Raw genomic sequence first — 20,635 nt, 5'->3', positions numbered from 1 at the left:
AAAGCTCATTATTTATAGATGAATATTTCTGAGGCAGGAGGATAGGGTCTGGAGGCAGGGAACCTAAGGCTGTTTCATGCCAACTTTCTAGAACTAAATTGAAAGGAAACTCCTAATTTTAAAGGCTTAACAAAAGGACCAGAGGCTACCCTCTTAGAGGTTTTCTGTGTGGAAAATGAGAAATTGGCTGTCCGCAACAAATCAGACTGATTGTGGGTCCTGTCTTTGTGTGCGACTTTGTAACTTCACTCCTGCCTCTGAATGGTTGCTCTCCACAACCAATCAGACTGATTGTTGCCTTTTGTAACCTATCAGAAATTTTCCAGGAATGTGACCTTTGTAACTTCACTTCAGCCTCTGGTTGACTGCTTTCTGCAACCAATCAGATTGAGTGTGAGCTACCACTTCTTTTACATGAGGTGACCATGAAGTGGCCAATGGGAAACTCCAAGGAGGTAGTGGGACACAAGAAGATTCTGTTCGGGGTTCTTGAGCCACTGCTGAGGTCTGCTCCCACATTGTGCGGTGTACTTTTGTTTCAATAAATCCCTGCTTTTGTTCTTTTGTTGCTTCATTCCTTTTTGCTTTGCTGGGAGTTTTGTCTAATTCTTTGTTCAAATTGTCATGAACCTGGACAACTTGCAGTCATGACCCTCTACTGGTGACACAACATGGAACCCATTACAACTATAGGATGAAAGTACGGTGAAAAACCTCATTAGCAACACTGTAGTCTTTATAACCCTCCAACTTCCCCTTCGCCTCCCACCATAATTCTAAGTTTCCTGAGACCTCCTCTGCCATGCTTTTTTTTTACAGCCTGAAGAACTGTAAGTCAATTAAACCTCTTTTCTTTATAAATTACCCAGTCTCAAGTAGTTTATAGCAATGCAAGAAGGAACTGACACAGCAATTGACTATGACTTCTTTGTGTAGAATGATGAAAATATCCCTGAATATATTCAGGATACCTTAATAATGTAAAAAGTCCAGATCTAAATGAGGAACCATATGAAGCAGGATCAGATATCCATTTCAAATGCTAAAATATATATACATATATATACATATTTTAAGGCAAAATTTAATATGTAGAATAGAAGGGATATGTAGACAGTTTAAAAATTGAGAATCAGGACGGGCGTGGTGGCTCATGCCTGTAATTTCAGCACTTTGGGAGGCCGAGGCAGGTGGATCACAAGGTCAGGAGATGAAGACCATCCGGCCAACATGGTGAAATCCTGTCTTTACTAAAAATTTAACAATTAGCTGGGTGTGGTGGTGCATGCCTATAATCCCAGCTATTTGGGAGGCAGAGGAACGAGAATCACTTGAACTCAGGAGTGGTAGGTTGCAGTGAGCCGAGATGTCACCACTGCACTCCAGGCTGGCAACAGAGTGACACTCAGTCTAAAAAAAAAGGTGCGGTGGAGGAATCAGATGTTTCAGAAAATCTACCTTAATATACATGTGACAAAGATTATTTTCTTGACCAAATTTTATTCATGGCTCCTGAATCTTCTAGGCTCATCTATATACTTGCTTGTAAAAGCCCCACTAGCAGAAGCCCCACTAAATTAGTTCAGCAAGAACCTCCCACCCTCACTATCTTATCACCTTCGATATTAGCTAGCATTTCTATCCTCCACCATCCCCTAGGTAATGTCTAATCACCTTGGCATCTCTTCAGCACGAACCATGTTAGATAGGTTTAGCCTGAATCCCCCTAACTTTTAAGTTACCTCTCAGTGATTTTTTTATCCACTGACCCGCATCCTGCTGCAAGGATACAAATTCCCACTTTCCCATGTTATATTTAGAATTGAGCCTTATTTTTTCCTTCAGTACAGTATACCATTGCTATGACCTCCAAAAGTATAGCAGTGGTCCTGAATAAAGTTTGACTAACCATATCTTAACAAATACATTGAGGTTTTTTTTTTTTAATCTTTAACATATGGTAAACCATCTATATTCAAACATAATTTTTATGACTATATCCTTGGATATTAGATTGGCATTTTGGAAAAGAGAATCCTATAGCTATTTTAATTCTCCTGTCCCATTGCACTTTATCTCCTTACTGCTTAGTTTTGAGCTCAAAATGTGATACAAGCTCTTACTGTATGAATATTAAAGGATCTAATAATTATAGTTTAATAAAATGAAACTCAAGGGTGAGATTCATCAACTAGAGAAATGTAGATTTTTTTCGTGCAATTTAATAACATCAAATGGACTCTATAATCATTTTCCATATAAAGGATCAAAAATGGCTTATCTGGGCTTAGTTGGCTATCTGGCAGGTAGTTAAAAATATGCTCAGATGAATCATATGGAAGTACAGAAATATCATTTAAAATTAAATTTTATTATTCATTTTATATATAGTAAAAATTAGATTGGCTACTTGACATTTACTATTTAACTTTTCTAGGGTTAGACATAGAAACATTGAAATAGGGGACTGAAAAGGACATTTAGGTCACTTAAATAATTTTAACTTAGTGTGCAGTATCTAATCTTGTGAAGAATACTTGTTAATACTACAATTACAGACCCTCAGAGAAAAGTGTTAACAATACTCCAAAAGATTTCACTAATCTTTATAGATAGATATGGAGTATTATTTATGTAAGTCTTGAGCATATATAAACTAGGAAGTGAACCTTCAGATGTGAGGTCTGTAGTTGTAGTCCTTAGTACAAGAAATTGTTTTTTCATGAATTGATTAGTGCAGGTGATGTGAAATCAGAACATTAAAATAAAACACACACTAAGGACTTTAGAAGAAAGTGCACTCCTAATAGAATTTGAAATTAGATGGTATGATAAAAATAGAAAAACAGAAGATCCCTAGAATTATGAGTTAACTGAATTTCTATGCTAGTTTGCTCACATAGGAACAATTTGACTTAGAGAAAGTGAGAGAAATTCACTGACCCTCATTTTCTCATCTGGAAATGGCAAGGGTACTACTTTCATCTGAAGAGCATAAGGATTAATATTTATAAGATTATAGATAAATATTCTGTTATTCAACATACAGTTTTCAACAATTTACTGGAGGTCTTATATTGTGAAATGAGACATAAAAACAAAGAAAATATATAAAGTTTGGAAAGAAAATTACAATTCTCACAGTTTGCAGATAACATAGCTGTATAAACATAAAATTCACCAAACTATTAATAATGAATAAATAAGCTAATTAATCATTTAATAGACATAAAACTAATAGTAAAAATCACCTTTTTTCAAAACTAGCAAGGATATATAGGGGTTATATATGTGTAATTTAGAAGGATGAGGAAAAAACACTAGCAATATGTCTAATGAAAGATGGATAAATCATCTACACTAAAATAGTAAGAACAGTCTTGAAAAATTTAAGATTTGCAATAATAGTTATAGAGCTCAATATTTTAGAAATGTTCATTCATTTCAAACTGAATTTTGATTCAAAATATCTCTCAAAATACCAGATTTTTTGTATATGGAAATTGACAAGCTGATTTTAAAATTTAGAATAAAATAGAAAATATCAAGAATATACATGGGGAATGCTGGGAAGATGGCCGCCTAAGAACAGCTCAGGACTTCAGCTCCCAGTGAAAGTGCAGAGGGTGAGTGGACGCCGCATTTCCAGACGAACTCTTATTGCCCACACACCAGGAGATACCCAGGCAGAGGGGTCGCCAGCGTCACAGCCCCAGCCGGTGTGGCTGTTTTGGCCCCCGCGGGGCTGATTCCGCCCGCGCGGCTGCTGTGACCACTCCCTGTTGCTGTGGTTCTCCGTACAAAAGCCACTGGTCTGGGAGCCCTCTTAGCTGGCGAGCAGAGCCCTGAGACGGCAGAATAGCCCATTCATCTGAAATAGCGAGCCAGGCCAGGAGATTCCTAGGCAAAAAATCCGCCAGGAGCCGGCGCCGCAGTTCGAGCCGACTCCGTGAGTCGCAGCACGGGAGATCCCGGCGCCTTTTCAACAAGCGACCAGAACACGGGGTCTTTCAACTTAAAAGAAAAGACTCTGAGTCAGGGAGCCAGGTGATCAGGCTCGGTTGGTCCCACCCCTCCACCCCCAACAACAACGAAAACAAAAACAGTAATTGGAAACCCTCTGGGTTGAGCCCTTCAAACCAAGCACAGCTGAACCGGGACGGTCCGGCTCCATGGAGGAGGGGTTTCTGCCATTACTGAGACTCTCCACCGCTACGGAGGCAGGCTGCCGTTGCCAAGGCAACCCGCCGTTGCCGAGGCAACCTGCCACAACAGAGAGAGTCCACCATAACAGAGGTGGGGCCACCATTGCCAAGACAGTTCTAACTACACCCTTATAAAAAGGACTACAGGGAAGAGCTCAGGGCAGCTGGGCGGAGCCCACAGCAGCTCAGCAAAGCCCCTGCGGGCAGGCAGTGGCTAGGCGTGCTGCTAGCTGGGCAGGTCCGACCTGAAAGAAAAATCAAAAAAGGCAGTAGTGCAAGGGAAACTCATAAAGCTCCAACTCCCTGGGACAGAGACAGACAACAGGTGGATAAACCCACAAAAATGGGAAGAACCCAGCGCAAAAAGGATGAAAACTCCCGAAACCAGAACACCTCTCCTCCTAAAAGGGATCACAACTCCTCACCAGCAAGGGAACCAGACCAGATGGAGAAGGAGGGTGATGAAATGACAGAATCAGACTTCAGAAGGTGGGTAGTAAGAAACTACAATGAGCTAAAAGAACATGTTCTAACCCATCGCAAAGAAAATAGGAACCTTGAAAAAAGATTGGACGAACTGCTGACGAGAATGGACAGCATAGAGAGGAGTATAAATGAATTGATGGAGCTGAAAAACGCAACACGAGAACTTCGTGAAGCATGCACAAGCTTCAACAGCCGAATGGACCAAGCAGAAGAAAGGATATCAGAGGTCGAAGATCAACTCAATGAAATAAAAAGAGAAGGCAAGAACAGAGAAAAAAGCGCAAAAAGGAATGAACAAAATCTTCAAGAAATGTGGGACTATGTGAAAAGACCTAATCTACGTCTGATAGGTGTACCTGAATGTGATGAAGAGAATGAATCCAAGCTGGAAAATACTCTTCAGGATATTATCCAGGAAAACTTCCTTAACCTAGCAAGGCAGACCAATATTCAAATCCAGGAAATACAGAGAACACCACAGAGATATTCCTCAAGAAGAGCAACCCCAAGGCACATAATCGTCAGATTCACCAGGGTTGAAATGAAAGAGAAAATGCTAAGGGCAGCCAGAGAGAAAGGTCGGGTTACCCACAAAGGGAAGCCCATTAGACTCACAGCAGATCTCTCAGCAGAAACCCTACAAGCCAGAAGAGATTGGGGGCCAATATTCAACATCCTCAAAGAAAAGAACTTTCAACCCAGAATCTCCTATCCAGCCAAACTAAGCTTCATAAGTGAAGGAAAAATAAAATCCTTTGTGAACAAGCAAGCACTCAGAGATTTCATCACCACCAAACCTGCTCTACAAGAACTCCTGAAAGAGGCTCTACACACGTAAAGGAACAACCAGTACCAGCCACTCCAAAAACACACCAAATGGTAAAAAAGCATCAACACAATCAAAAATCTGCATCGACTAACCGACAAAACAGCCAGGTAGCATCAAAATGACAGCATCAAATTCACACATAACAATACTATCCCTAAATGTCAATGGACTAAATGCCCCAATCAAAAGACACAGACTGGCAAATTGGATAAAAAGCCAAAACCCATCAGTGTGCTGTATCCAGGAAACCCATCTTACATGCAAGGATACACAAAGGCTCAAAATAAAGGGGTGGAGGAAGATCTACCAAGCAAATGGAGAGCAAAAAAAGGCAGGAGTTGCAATTCTCATCTCTGATAAAATAGACTTTAAAGCAACAAAGATCAAAAGAGACAAAGAAGGACATTATATAATGGTAAAAGGATCACTGCAACAAGAAGAGCTAACGATCCTAAATATATACGCACCCAATACAGGAGCACCCAGATACATAAGGCAAGTTCTTAATGACTTACAAAGAGACTTAGACTCCCACACAATAATAGTGGGAGACTTTAACACCCCATTGTCAATATTAGACAGATCAACCAGACAGAAAATCAACAAGGATATCCAGGACCCGAATACAGACCTGGAACAAGCAAACCTAATAGACGTTTACAGAACTCTCCACCCCAAATCCACAGAATATACATTCTTCTCAGCACCACATCACACCTACTCTAAAATTGACCACATAATTGGCAATAAATCACTCCTTAGCAAATGCAAAAGAACAGAAATCATAACAAACAGTCTCTCAGACCACAGTGCAATCGAGTTAGAACTCACAATGCAGAAACTAACTCAGAACCGCACAGCTTCATGGAAACTGAACAACTTGCTCTTGAATGTTGACTGGATAAACAATGAAATGAAGGCAGAAATAAAGATGTTCTTCGAAACCAATGAGAACAAAGACACAACATACTAGAATCTCTGGGACACATTTAAAGCAGTCTCTAGAGGAAAATATATAGCAATGAGTGCCCACATGAGAAGAAAGGAGAGATCTAAAATTGACACCCTATCATCAAAATTGAAAGAGCTAGAGGAGCAAGATTAAAAAAAAAAACTCAAAACCTAGCAGAAGACAGGAAATAACTAAGATCAGAGCAGAACTGAAGGAAATAGAGACACAAAAAACTCTTCAAAAAATCAATAAATCCAGGAGCTGGTTTTTTGAAAAGATCAACAAAATAGACAGACCACTAGCCAGATTAATAAAAAAGAAAAGAGAGAATAACCAAATTGATGCAATAAAAAACGATAAAGGGGATATCACCACAGATTCCACAGAAATCCAAACCATCATCAGAGATTATTACAAACAACTCTATGCACATAAACCAGTAAACCTGGAAGAAATGGATAAATTCCTGGACACCTGCAACCTCCCAAGCCTAAACCTGGAAGAAGCCGAAACCCTGAATAGACCAATAACATGGTCTGAAGTCGAGGCAGCAATAAAGAGCCTACCACCCAAAAAAAGCCCAGGTCCAGATGGGTTCACAGCTGAATTCTACCAGACATACAAGGAGGAGCTGATACCATTCCTTCTGAAACTATTCCAGACAATCCAAAAAGAGGGAATCCTTCCGAAATCATTTTATGAGACAAACATCATCCTGATACCAAAACCCGGCAGAGACTCAACAAGAAAAGAAAATTTCAGGCCAATATCCATGATGAACAAAGATGCAAAAATCTTCAATAAAATACTGGCAAACCAATTGCAACAGCATATCAAAAAGCTCATCCACCATGATCAAGTAGGATTCATCCCGGGGATGCAAGGCTGGTTCAACATACGCAAGTCCATAAACGTAATCCACCACATAAACAGAACCAAAGACAAAAACCACATGATTATCTCGATTGATGCAGAGACGGCTTTTGACAACATTCAACAACCCTTTATGCTAAAAACCCTCAATAAACTAGGTATTGATGGAGCGTATCTCAAAACATTAAAAGCTATTTACGACAAACCAACAGCCAATATCATACTGAATGGGCAAAAACTGGAAGCATTTCCTTTGAAATCTGGCACTAGACAAGGATGCCCTCTCTCACCACTCCTATTCAATATAGTACTGGAAGTTCTAGCCAGAGCAATCAGGCAAGAAAAAGAAATAAAGGGTATCCAAATTGGAAAGGAGGAAATCAAATTGTCTCTATTTGCAGATGACATGATTGTATATCTGGAAGACCCCATCATCTCAGCCCAAAATCTCCTGAAACTGATAAACAACTTCAGCAAAGTCTCAGGATACAAAATCAACGTGCAAAAATCACAAGCATTCCTGTACACCAGTAATAGACTTCAAGAGAGCCAAATCAAGAACGAACTGCCATTCACAATTGCTACAAAGAGAATAAAGTACCTAGGAATACAACTAACAAGGAACGTAAAGGACCTCTTCAAGGAGAACTACAAGCCATTGCTCAACGAAATAAGAGAGGATACAAACAGATGGAGAAACATTCCATGTTCATGGTTAGGAAGAATCAACATCGTGAAAATGGCCATACTGCCCAAAGTAATTTACAGATTCAATGCTATTCCCATCAAGCTACCAATGACCTTCTTCACAGAACTGGAAAAAAACACCTTAAACTTCATATGGAACCAAAAGAGAGCCCACATAGCCAAGTCAATTCTAAGCAAAAAGAACAAAGCAGGAGGCATCACACTACCGGACTTCAAACTATACTACAAGGCTACAGTAATCAAAACAGCATGGTACTGGTACCAAAACAGAGATATAGACCAATGGAACAGAACAGAGGCCTCAGAGGAAATACAACATACCCACAACCATCTGATCTTCGACAAACCTGACAAAAACAAGCAATGGGGAAAGGATTCCCTGTTTAATAAATGGTGTTGGGAAAACTGGCTAGCCATGTGCAGAAAGCAGAAACAGGACCCCTTCCTGACACCTTACACCAAAATTAACTCCAGATGGATTAAAGACTTAAACATCAGACCTAATACCATAAAAACCTTAGAAGAAAATCTAGGCAAAACCATTCAGGACATAGGTGTAGGCAAGGACTTCATGACCAAAACGCCAAAAGCAATGGCAACAAAAGCCAAAATAGACAAATGGGACCTAATCAAACTCCACAGCTTCTGCACGGCAAAAGAAACAGTCAGTAGAGTGAATCAGCAACCAACAGAATGGGAAAAAATTTTTGCAGTCTACCCATCTGACAAGGGGCTGATATCCAGAATTTACAAAGAACTAAAGCAGATCTACAAGAAAAAAACAAACAAGCCCATTCAAAAATGGGCAAAGGATATGAACAGATACTTTACAAAAGAAGACATATGGGAGGCCAACAAACATATGAAAAAATGCTCATCATCACTGGTCATCAGAGAAATGCAAATCAAAACCACATTGAGATACCATCTCACACCAGTTAGAATGGCGATCGGGAAACAACAGATGCTGAAGAGGATGTGGAGAAATAGGAACACTTTTACACTGTTGGTGGGAATGTAAATTAATTCAACCATTGTGGAAGACAGTGTGGCGATTCCTCAAGGACCTAAAAATAGAAATCCCATTTGACCCAGCAATCCCATTACTGGGTATATATCCAAAGGATTATAAATCATTCTACTACAAGGACACATGCACACGAATGTTCATTGCAGCACTGTTTACAATAGTAAAGACCTGGAACCAACCCAAATGCCCAACGATGATAGACTGGATAGGGAAAATGTGGTACATATACACCATGGAATATTATGCAGCCATCAAAAACGATGAGTTCACGTCCTTTGTAGGGACATGGATGAACCTGGAAACCATTATTCTCAGGAAACTGACACAAGAGCAGAAAATCAAACACCGTATATTCTCGCTCATAGGCAGGTGTTGAACAATGAGAACACATGGACACAGGGAGGGGAGCACTACACACTGGGATCCGTTGGGGGGAAATGGGGGAGGGGCGGGGGGGTGGGGAGGTGGGAAAAGATAGCATGGGGAGAAATGACAGATACAGATGAGGGGACGGAAGGCAGCAAAGCACACTGCCATGTGTGTACCTATGCAACAATCTTGCATGTTCATCACATGTACCCCAAAACCTAATATGCAATTAAAAAAAAAAAAAAAAAAGAATATACATGACAATTTTGAAACTAAAGTTTGAGGACTTTTGTAATTAGAAGTCATAAATACTTAAAGTGTAAAATTCATATGACATGAAGATATTGGTCAAGTAGTATATAATATAAATAACAAAGTAATGAAAGATATTAAAGGGTCCAAATATCTGCCACTTCTATAAGGTGTCCTGCAATCATAATATCAGATACTGTGGAGTAATAAAAATGAACTAGATATTGTTATGACACACTGTTAGAACATTTCTTTAAAATATTTTATTGGGTGTAAAGGATAATAATTGAACATTTTCAAGATTCAGGAAATGCATGTTGCAGTAACACAATGCACTGGAATGTGAAATAAAATTCACATGAATTAAGAATCTTACCCAATATGACTAATAATTTTAAGATTGCAAAAAAACAAGAGATAATTGTAAATCAGGCAGAGCTTTCCAGTGCTTGGCTATTTCAGTTGAATGCAGGACTTTTTAAAAGGACTACAGAAACATTCTCTTTGAGAATTAAAAGTATCACCTACAAAAAAGGCTGCCTCACTTTGTAGAGATTCACTAGGAATGTTGAATTCAAAATGAGCTAGCTATTATTTAAAGAGATTAAAGGATACATTGCTTTAATCTTTTTGGTAGAATATAATTCTTTTGGTAGAACATAATTAATATACTTACTATCTCATAATTTTAGTGTATGATTTTCTTGAGAAATATATTAATTATGGAATCTCTGGTGGATGGATATTGAGATGATTCTGCACATCTTCCTTTTACAAATAAGAAAATGGTGTAGCAAATATTAGATAAAGAAGCTCTCATATCAATCAATTCTAAGAATTAAGCCCTTATGTATTGATGTATGTATACAATATACAGTTTTTGATTCTGGAATATCAGATTATAAATAAAAAACTATTCATAACTAGTGAAGAACTTTGGTTAATAATGCATTTTTCTGAGACAATTCTGCCAGAGTCAGCCTTAGTTAGTCTACGGCACAGATTTCTGTATTTAAACATTGCTTGAGAAGAATTGATAGCTCTATTTCTAGTTCAAAGTTAGATCCCTCATAATCTGCCATGACAACTGAGGGTGACATGATTTTTGCTTACATTTCATTTACCAGATCTAGACACATGGCTTTATAGAAGAGCTGGAAATTATAGAAGGGAAAATAAAATTGACTATATATGTTGTCATTCTATCACAAAAATCATAATATATTGCCACTTAATACATTCTAGATACAAAAAGATAATAAATCATGTTAACTGAAAATAAAATTTCTTTAAAAATGGGTCTGGAGGACAATTTTTAAATGGTGGAGTAGGAATATTTGAAAATGTACTCCTCCATAAAAGTGATGAGCATGCTGGGAGGAAAAAAAACCTGTCAGAATTAATATTTTCAGAATCTGAAAATAAAAGCTTGCAATGACTCAGAGTGTTTATTCAAGAAAAATCATTGAATCTGGGTCAGAACAGCGAGATTCATGATCCTTTAACTTTTCCTAATCCCATAATGCTGTACCAAATTCACAGTATTCTTGAAAACTACCTCACAATTCGAATAGCTGTGAAGTACAGCTAACTAAAAACCAGTGGAAGAAACAGCATGTTTAGATATCCAAAACACCCAAACCCCAGTAGAGTTTAATTACTTGACCTGTCACCAACTCCCTGAAAAAATTCATTCTCTGGGCATTTGTATAGTTGATATAACACAGAGTTTCCTCTGTGCAAATAGTCCTATCCTTACAGCATTTACTTCAAAACAAACAATGAAGATTATTTAACAACACAGCTGCCTGAAGTGATGATAACCATTGGGGAAAATAAAATTTGGCCAAAAATCTTAAAAGAAAAATTAAGAAATGAGCTTTTCATGGGACGCTTTGAAAACCACTCACATATTGTTGGTATTTTGCAAAGCCACAAGCAACTACAGAGTTATGTGCATACTCAGTACTTTGCACATTTCCAGAAAATACCTGGGAAGGCCATGATTTCTGAACTCTGGAAACCTTAAGATGGTAGGTAAATAGGAAGTAAAAACTAAGATGTAGATAAAGACTACTTTCAGATCATAAAATCACGGTCTTATATCTCCTCTCTCTCTCTCTCTCTCTCTCTCTCTCTCTCTCTCTCTCTCTCTCTCTGTCTGTCTCATGCACATACACACACATAAACACATGCACAGGCGAAGGCTAAATGTATGTGTGTGTGTGTATATATATATATATATATATATATATATATATATATTTAAATGAATTAAATAGAAATTATAGAGTTGAAAATAAAACACTGAAATAAAAAAGCTCACCAAGTGTTTTAAAAGTAAATTTGAACATATAGCCTAAATACTTATATTGAAATTACCCAACTTCTGAAACAGACCAGAATAAGAAATGAATAGGGCCTCACAGACATGTACAGCATCATCAAGTATACCAAAATATTCATTAAAGAATTCCCAGAAGAAAAGAGAGAGAAAGAAGTAGAAATAAGATTTGAAAAAAAAAAAAATGGCTCCAAGATTCCAATTGTAAAGAAAACTATTCTGTACACCCTAAAATTTTAATGAGCTCCAATAAGACAAACTCAGAGAGCTATATTGAGTTTTATAACCAATCTGCTAACACATAAAAACAAAAAGAAAACCTTGAAAACATCAAGATAAATCTACTTATTACATCAACAATATTACCCGCTTACTTTTCATCAGAAATAATGGAGGAAAAATGGTGAGTGGATGACATATTTAAGAGATAGAAGGGAAAAAGGAAACTGTCCAGAATTCTACATACAGAAAAATTACTAAAGAGAGATTAAAAAACATTACCAGACAAAATCTGATAAACAGTATTGCTAGTAGACTTGACTCATAAAAGAGTTTTTTAAAGTCCTTATGACTGAAATAAAAGGACACTGGATAGTAATTCAAATCCACACTAAAAAGTAAAAAAACAATAGTACAAGTAACTACATAGGCAACTATAAAAGGTATAGAATGTAGCATAAATGCATTTCTATTGTGAAAACATACACATAACATACAATTCATAATTTTAATCATTTTAAATATATAATTGAGTTGTATTTGGTACATTTGCCCTGTTGTCCAATTATTGATACTATATAGGTTTCAGAACACTTCATATAACAAAATAAAGTCTGCATTCATTATATTTTTTCTCCTTATCTTCCCTTTCACCAACTTCTGACAAATGAAAATCAGTCTTCTGTTCTAAACTGTGCCTATTCTGGATATTTCATATAAACTAGATACAAAATGTCACATATTGTATAATATTTCATATAAAGATTATTACAAATAAACACATAAATATTACACAATATGTGACATTTTGTGTCTAATTTCTTGAACTTGACATAATATTTCTAAGACTCACCCATGATGTAGCATGTACCTATGTAACATACCTTTTAGTGGCTGAATAATGTATATTTTTATCTATAACATTTTTCTCTCCGAACATTAGAAGAAATACCTAATGTAAATGACGGGGGGATGGATGCAGCAAACCACCAAGGCACGTGTATACCTATGTTAACATACCTGCACGTTCTGCACATGTACTCCAGAATTAATGTATAATAATAAAACACACACACACAACTCAAATTATGATTTCTGATCACAATACATTGAAATTAGAATCACTAACACAAACATTAAAGTCATAATATGTAGAAACTAAACGACATTTTCATAAATGATGAATGATTAAAGAGGAAATCACAAGTAAATGAGAAGAAATAACATTGAGATGGATGAAAATGTGAATGCAGTATATCAAAACTTATGAATACAGTAAATGCAGTGATGGAATAAATCTACCCCTATAAATACCTGTAGTAAAGCAAATAAATAATCATAAATAAAAACATATCATTTTAGCCAATTACTAAAATAAGAAAACAACTATACTTAAACTAAACGCAAGGAAGGACATATATAGTCTATATAATATAATAATAAATAAAGAGAACCCCAAGAGAGAAAATGCAACAAAACCAAAATTTAGTTCTTTGTAAGGATCCATAAAATTAGTAACCTTTTAGCCAAACAGATGAGATAGAGAGTTCAAGATATAATTATTAAAATCAGAAATGAAGAAAGGATATCATTAGTGACATTGAAGAAATGAAAAGGATTAATTATAAGAGAAGACTGGGAAAAGTTGTTTGTATGCCATAGCATTAGATAATGTAGATGAAACGGAAAAAATCCTACAGATATATAAACTACTAAAACTGTCTCAGAAGAGGGAATAGAAAGCTTTGGTAAACATATAACAAATACACCATCATTTATAAAAATATTCTCACAAAGAAAAGCACAATTATAGATGACTTTACCTGTGAATTGTACCAAATGACTATAGAAAAATTGACGCTAATTACCAACAACTTATTCTAAGCATTCCCAAAATATTCTGAGGCAGGCATTACCTTGATATCCAAAATAATGAGGACATTACAAGAAATGAAAACAACAAATTAGTATCTCTTACTAATGTAGATACAGAAATCCTTCCCCAAATACCTTTAAACAGAAGCCAGCAACATGTAAAAATGATTTATATACCAGGACCAGTGGGAATTATTACAGAAATGTAGGATTTATATAATTTGTCAAAACTGATCAATATAATACATCATATTAAGTGAACTAACTACAAGTAAAAGTTAATTTAGTTTCAATTAGTTACTGGAAATAAAACATTTCAAAACATTCTTAAAAAGCCTTTGACAAAATTCAACATCTTTTTTTATTTTTATTTTATTTTTTGAGATGGAGTCTCATTGTGCCACCCAGGGTGAAGTACAGTGGCACAAGCTCAGCTAACTGCAACCTCCACCTCCCAGATTCTGGTGATTCTCCTGCCTCATCCTCCTGAGTAGTGGGATTATAGGTGTGCACCGTGACACCTGGCTAATTTTTTTAGTTTTAGTATAGACAGGGTTTCATCTTGTTGGCCAGGCTGGTCTCAAACTCCTGACAGGTAATCCACCCACCTCGATCTCCCAAAGTCCTGGGATTACAGGAGTGAGCCACTGTACCTGGCCAAAATTCAACATCTTTCATAATATGAAGTGCTGAAGAAATTAGAAATACAATAAAACTTTCTTAACCTGACAAAGGCTATCTACAAAAATATTCACAGTTTATATTCTATTAAAGGTGAAAGACTTGATGTTTCCTCCATGAGATAAGGAACAAGACTAAGAGGTCTACTCTTGCCACTTCTATTAAATATTATACTGAAGATCCTAGCAAGTACAATTTGTGTAGATAACTCCATGGATAAATAATTGTTAACAAATGGTACTAGATTAACTGGATTTCAACATCCAAAAGAATGAAAATGAAACTGTATTTTATGCCATGTACAAAAACTCAACTGGAAGTGTGTCACACAGAAATGTAAAAGCTAAAACTATAAATTCTTAGAAAAATACCTGAGTAATCATAATCTCGAATTAGATTTTTAAAAATATTATATCTAGTGCACACATGACAAAAAAAAAGATTAGACTTTATCAAAATTAAAAACTTTTTGTAGAGAGTATTTTTGTGTACTGGCAGAGGGAGAGCATGGTTATTGTGAGGCATTGAACTCAGTGCTGTTCTGCTAGAGCAGAAGGAAAAACCAGACCAAACTCTGATGCCCATGCATACAGGGAGCATTTAAACCAGTCCTAGACACAGAGGAATCACTGAACCCACTGATCAGAACTTGAGTTTTTGCAAACCTCACCATTGGAGGCTTAAGTGCTCTGTGTTTCTAAGTAAGGTTGAAAGGCAATCTAGGCCACAAGGACTGAAACTCTTAGGCAAGTCCTACTGCTGAATTGTGGCCCAGATACAATAGACTTCAGGGACACGTGACCTACTGAGAAACCAGCTGGGGTGGCTATGGGAGCACTGGCATCACCACTACCTCAACCTCGGGCTGCACAACTTGTGGCTCCAAAAGAGATCCCTTTCTTCCACTTGAGGAAAAGAAAGAGTGAGGAGGGTATTGTCTTGTATCTTGCATACCAGGTCAGCCACAGCAGGACACAACACCAGTCAGAATTGCAAGGCCTCCATTCCAGGCCCTACCTCCTAGCTCCAGGGAGACATTTCTAGACATACCTTAGGGCAGAAGGGAACCCACTGCCTTGAAGGGAAGGGCCAGTCCTGGCAACATTCATCACCTGCTATCTGAAGAGACTTGGACCCTGAATAACCAGCAGCAATATCCAGGGAATACAGTGGGGACCTTGACTGGGCCTCTAAGACTTGCTGACTTTGGCCACAGGGGAGGAGAATACAAGTCATGTTTTGGGGTCGCTGATTCCAAGACTTGACTCTTGGTCCTGGCCAGAGGGGAGTCCACTTCCCTGAAAGGTGAATCCCAGCCAGACATTATTCACCACAAGCTGATTTAATAGCACTTGGGCCTTGAGGGAACATTGATAGTAGTCTGACAGTATTCCCCATGGGCCTCTGGTGATGGTGGCCACAGGGTAAAACTGCTCCACCTTTAGAAAGGGCGGGGAATAAGGCCGGGCGCGGTGGCTCAAGCCTGTAATCCCAGCACTTTGGGAGGCCGAGGCGGGTGGATCACGAGGTCTAGAGATCAAGACCATCCTGGTCAACATGGTGAAACCCCGTCTCTACTAAAAATACAAAAAATTAGCTGGGCATGGTGGCGGGTGCCTATAATCCCAGCTACTCAGGAGGCTGAGGCAGGAGAATTGCCTGAACCCAGGAGGCGGAGGTTGTGTTGAGCCGAGATCGCGCCATTGCACTCCAGCCTGGGCAACAAGAGCAAAACTCAGTCTCAAAAAAAAAAAGAAAAAAGAAAAAAGAAAGGGCGGGGAATAATGGGAAGGGCTGTGTCTTTGGTTTGAGTGCCAGTTCAGCAACAACACAGTAGAATACTAAATAGACTTCTGAGGTTTTTGACTCTAGTCCCTAATTCCCAGGCAGTACCTCTGAATCCACCCAGGGCCTTACTATCTTGAAAGGAAGAACGTAGACCTGGCAGCATTCATCACATGCTAACTGAAGGGCCTCAGGCCTTGAATAACAAGCAATGATAACAAGATACTATGTCAAGGGCCTTGGGTGAGCCTCTGAAACTTGCTGTCTTTAGGTACCAGCATAGCCACAATGGGGTAGATAATCAAGTGGGCCCTTGGCATTTTAGATTCAGGAAAATGACTTCTGGATGGCATTTCTGGACCTACTCTGGGACATAAGGAAGCCCACTGTCCTGAAATGTGAGTCTCAGCCCAGGCAGCATTCATCACAAGCTGACTTAAGAGCCTTTGGGCCTTAAGAAAACATTGGCATTAATCTGGCAATACTCTCCATGGCCTGCGTTGGTGGTGGCTATGGGGTGAGGCTCCTCTGCCTTTGGAAAGGGAAGGTAAGAGTGGGAAGGACTACATCTTATGGTTTGAGTGTCATATCAGTCACAATATAATAGAACACTAGGCTTCGGCCTCTAGTCTCTAACAGGTACGTGAAGAAATGCTCAGCATCACTAATCATCAGGGAAATCCAAATCAACACCACAATGAGACACCACTTCACTTCAGTTGGAATGATGAGTACCAAAAGGACCAAAGAATACAGATGTTGGTGAGGATGTGGAGTAAAGGGAACCCTTGCACATTCTTGATAAGCCACTTCGGAAAACAATATGGGTTTCCTCAAAATTTTAAAAATAGAACTGCCATATGATTCAGCAATCCCACTGCTGGGTATGTATCAAAAGGAGTGGAAATCAATATGTCTAAGAGATATCTGCATTCGCATGTTTAATGCAACATTATTTACCATAACCAATTTATGTAACAACGTAAGTGTCTAACAACAGTTGAATGGATAAATAAAATGTGGTATATATACACAATGGATTACTATTCAGCTATTAAAAGAATAAAATCCAGTCACTTGAGACAGCATGGATGGACTTGGAGGACGCCATTTTAAGTGAAATAAACTAGACACAGAAAGACAAATGCCATGTAGTCTTATAAGTGGAATCTAAAAAAAACAAGCAAACAAAACAAACAAACAAACAAAAAAAAAAACAAGGGTTGATATAATGATATAATAGAGCAGATCAGTGGTTAACAGAGACTGGATAAAAATGCAGGAGGGGAAGGTGGTAAAAGATTAGTAAATGGGTACAAAGTTACGATTCAATCGGAGAAATAAGTTCTGGTGTTCTATTGCATGGTAGGATAAGATGGTTCAAAGTAACATAGTGTTTGTCACAAAATAGCTAGGATGTGCTAAATACCATGATTTTATGGTGCTACAACATATGCATGTATCAAAACATCTAATTGTACCCCATATATATGTACAGTTATAGGTTATAAATATATAATAAATAGTATAATAAATATAATAAATTAGAATACTTTATTATACATAAAATACTTATTATACATAAACATGTGTGTGCATGTGTCCTTATAGCAGAATGATTTATAATCCTTTGGGTATATACCCAGTAATGGGATTGGTAGGTCAAATGATATTTCTAGTTCTAAATCCTTGAGGAATGGCCACACTGTCTTCCACCTGGTTGAACTAATCTATACTCCCACCAACAGTGTAAAAATGTTCCTAGACAAATAATACATTTTAAAAAGTTAAATTTTTGGTATGTGAATTATATCTTAATCATGTCTTTATAAAATAAAAATAGAACTCAGGATTGGAAATATGGCTTGATAGACAGAATCCGAACTCGAATTTGAAACTGGATTTTCCAAAAACAAATTAGTAATTCACAGCTTAATTTTAGGGGTTATGCTTAACAAAACTTTAATATGTAACAAAATGTTCTCTGTATATAACACAAAATGTAGATGTCTTAGATTGTTTGTGCATCTGAAGCAAAGTGTCTTAAACTGGGTAACTTATAAAAAATATAAGCCGGGCGCGGTGGCTCAAGCCTTTAATCCCAGCACTTTGGGAGGCCAAGGCGGGTGGATCACAAGGTCAAGAGATCGAGACCATCCTTGTCAACATGGTGAAACCCCGTCTCTACTAAAAATACAAAAAAAAAAAAAAATTAGCTGGGCATGGTGGTGCGTGCCTGTAATCCCAGCTACTCAGGAGGCTGAGGCAGGAGAATTGCCTGAACCCAGGAGGCGGAGGTTGCGGTGAGCCGAGATCGCGCCATTGCACTCCAGCCTGGGTAACCTCTGTTTCAAAAAAAAAAAAAAAAAAAAAAAAAGATATAAATGTATTTCTAACAGCAGTCCTGGAGCCTCAGAAGTCCATTATCAAGGTCCCACCATTGGTATCTGGTGAGGACTGCTCAATACTTCCAAGATAATGCCTTGTAACTATGTCATCACATGGTGGAATGTGAAAAGCAAGAGAAAGTCCTTTTCAAACTCTATCCCTTTCATTAGGGTGCTAATCTCGTTAATGAGAATGAATCTCTCACGACTTAATCACCTCCCAATGGCCAAATTTCTTAATACTGTTGAATTGTGGATTAAGTCTCAATGAGAGTTTTGGAGGAAACATGTTTCTCAAACCATAACAATGGATGGTTTCAGATCACTGTAGGCAGAACAACAATATGTTCCTGAAACTGATAGAAAAACAATTGTTTTTTATGGTTGCATAGTATTCCATGGTGTATATGTGCCACACCTTCCCTGTCCAGTCTATCATCGATGGGGAGAAATTCCAGATAGAGGTGATGGGGAAGAAGGCAGCAAATCACACTGCCACCTGTGTACCTATGCAACAATCTTGCATGTTCTTCACATGTACCCCAAAACCTAAAATGCAATAAAAGAAATTGTTTCTGTGTTTCACCATGAGGAAGAGTTATACTTTCGCAATAATTTGTTGTGTTTCTATGGTTTATGATCTAACTAAAAACATTGATTTGAAACTATGGGTGAAATAATTGTTTTTTGGTAGGCCACATATTCATGTGTTCAGGAAGCAGATACTTTGTGCTTTGGAATGCATTCAGCAAATGACTAGGATTGCATTTTTCAGAGATGGTTTTGCTCCGATTTTTAAATTGTTTCTTCTTCGAAGTATGAAAAGTCTAATGTCTACTTAGATTGGTGGTAAAAAAAAATACCTTTCAAATGTGGTATAAATAACTGCGTATATCTTACCTACAGCTATCATATATCAAGAAGTACTTTTATTCAACAAAACAGTGATAATTTCTTTTCTACTAAAGGTAATTTATTCTTTTAAAGACAGTTAGACTTTACAACTCTAATGCATTTATTTATTTTTAAGAAGTATTCTTTTGTAGACAATATTTTTATTTATAAATTTCGAGGGTACATAGTTGGCGTATATATTCATGGGGTGCATGAGATGCATAATAATCACATCATGGAGAATGCGGTCCATCCCTTCAACCATTTATCTTTTGTGCTATAAACAATCAAACTATACTTATTTAGTTATTTTAAAATGTACAATTAAGTTATTATTGACTATATTCACCCTGTTGTGCTATCAAATATTAGGTCTTATTCATTTTTTCTGGCTCTTTTTCTGTACCTGCTAACCATCCCTACCTCCTCACCACCCCGCTCCCACTATCATTCCCAGCCTGTGGTATCAGAAAGTAGAAATATTCTTATATATTTCATAACGTGTGTGTGTGTGTGTGTGTGTGTATGTGTGTGTGTGTGTTCAAATCATTATAAAGCCACTCTTTAAGCTACCTATTTTTATTCTGAAGTTTATTGAATATTTCTTGGAAGAATGAGACCTCCTAATTAAAATAAAAGTAACCTTCTCTCTTCTCTCATGTTCCTCACAGTTATTGTCATATTATCACTTATATTTACATCTGGGGTTTCAGGAAGCAATCAAATTTTTTAAAATGTGTGATAAT

The sequence above is a fragment of the Saimiri boliviensis genome, chromosome 1 (genome assembly GCF_048565385.1).
Source record: "Saimiri boliviensis isolate mSaiBol1 chromosome 1, mSaiBol1.pri, whole genome shotgun sequence".
Lineage (NCBI taxonomy): Eukaryota > Metazoa > Chordata > Mammalia > Primates > Cebidae > Saimiri > Saimiri boliviensis.
The sequence above is the reverse complement of the archived record's forward strand: the minus strand, read 5'-3'. Positions refer to the sequence as shown.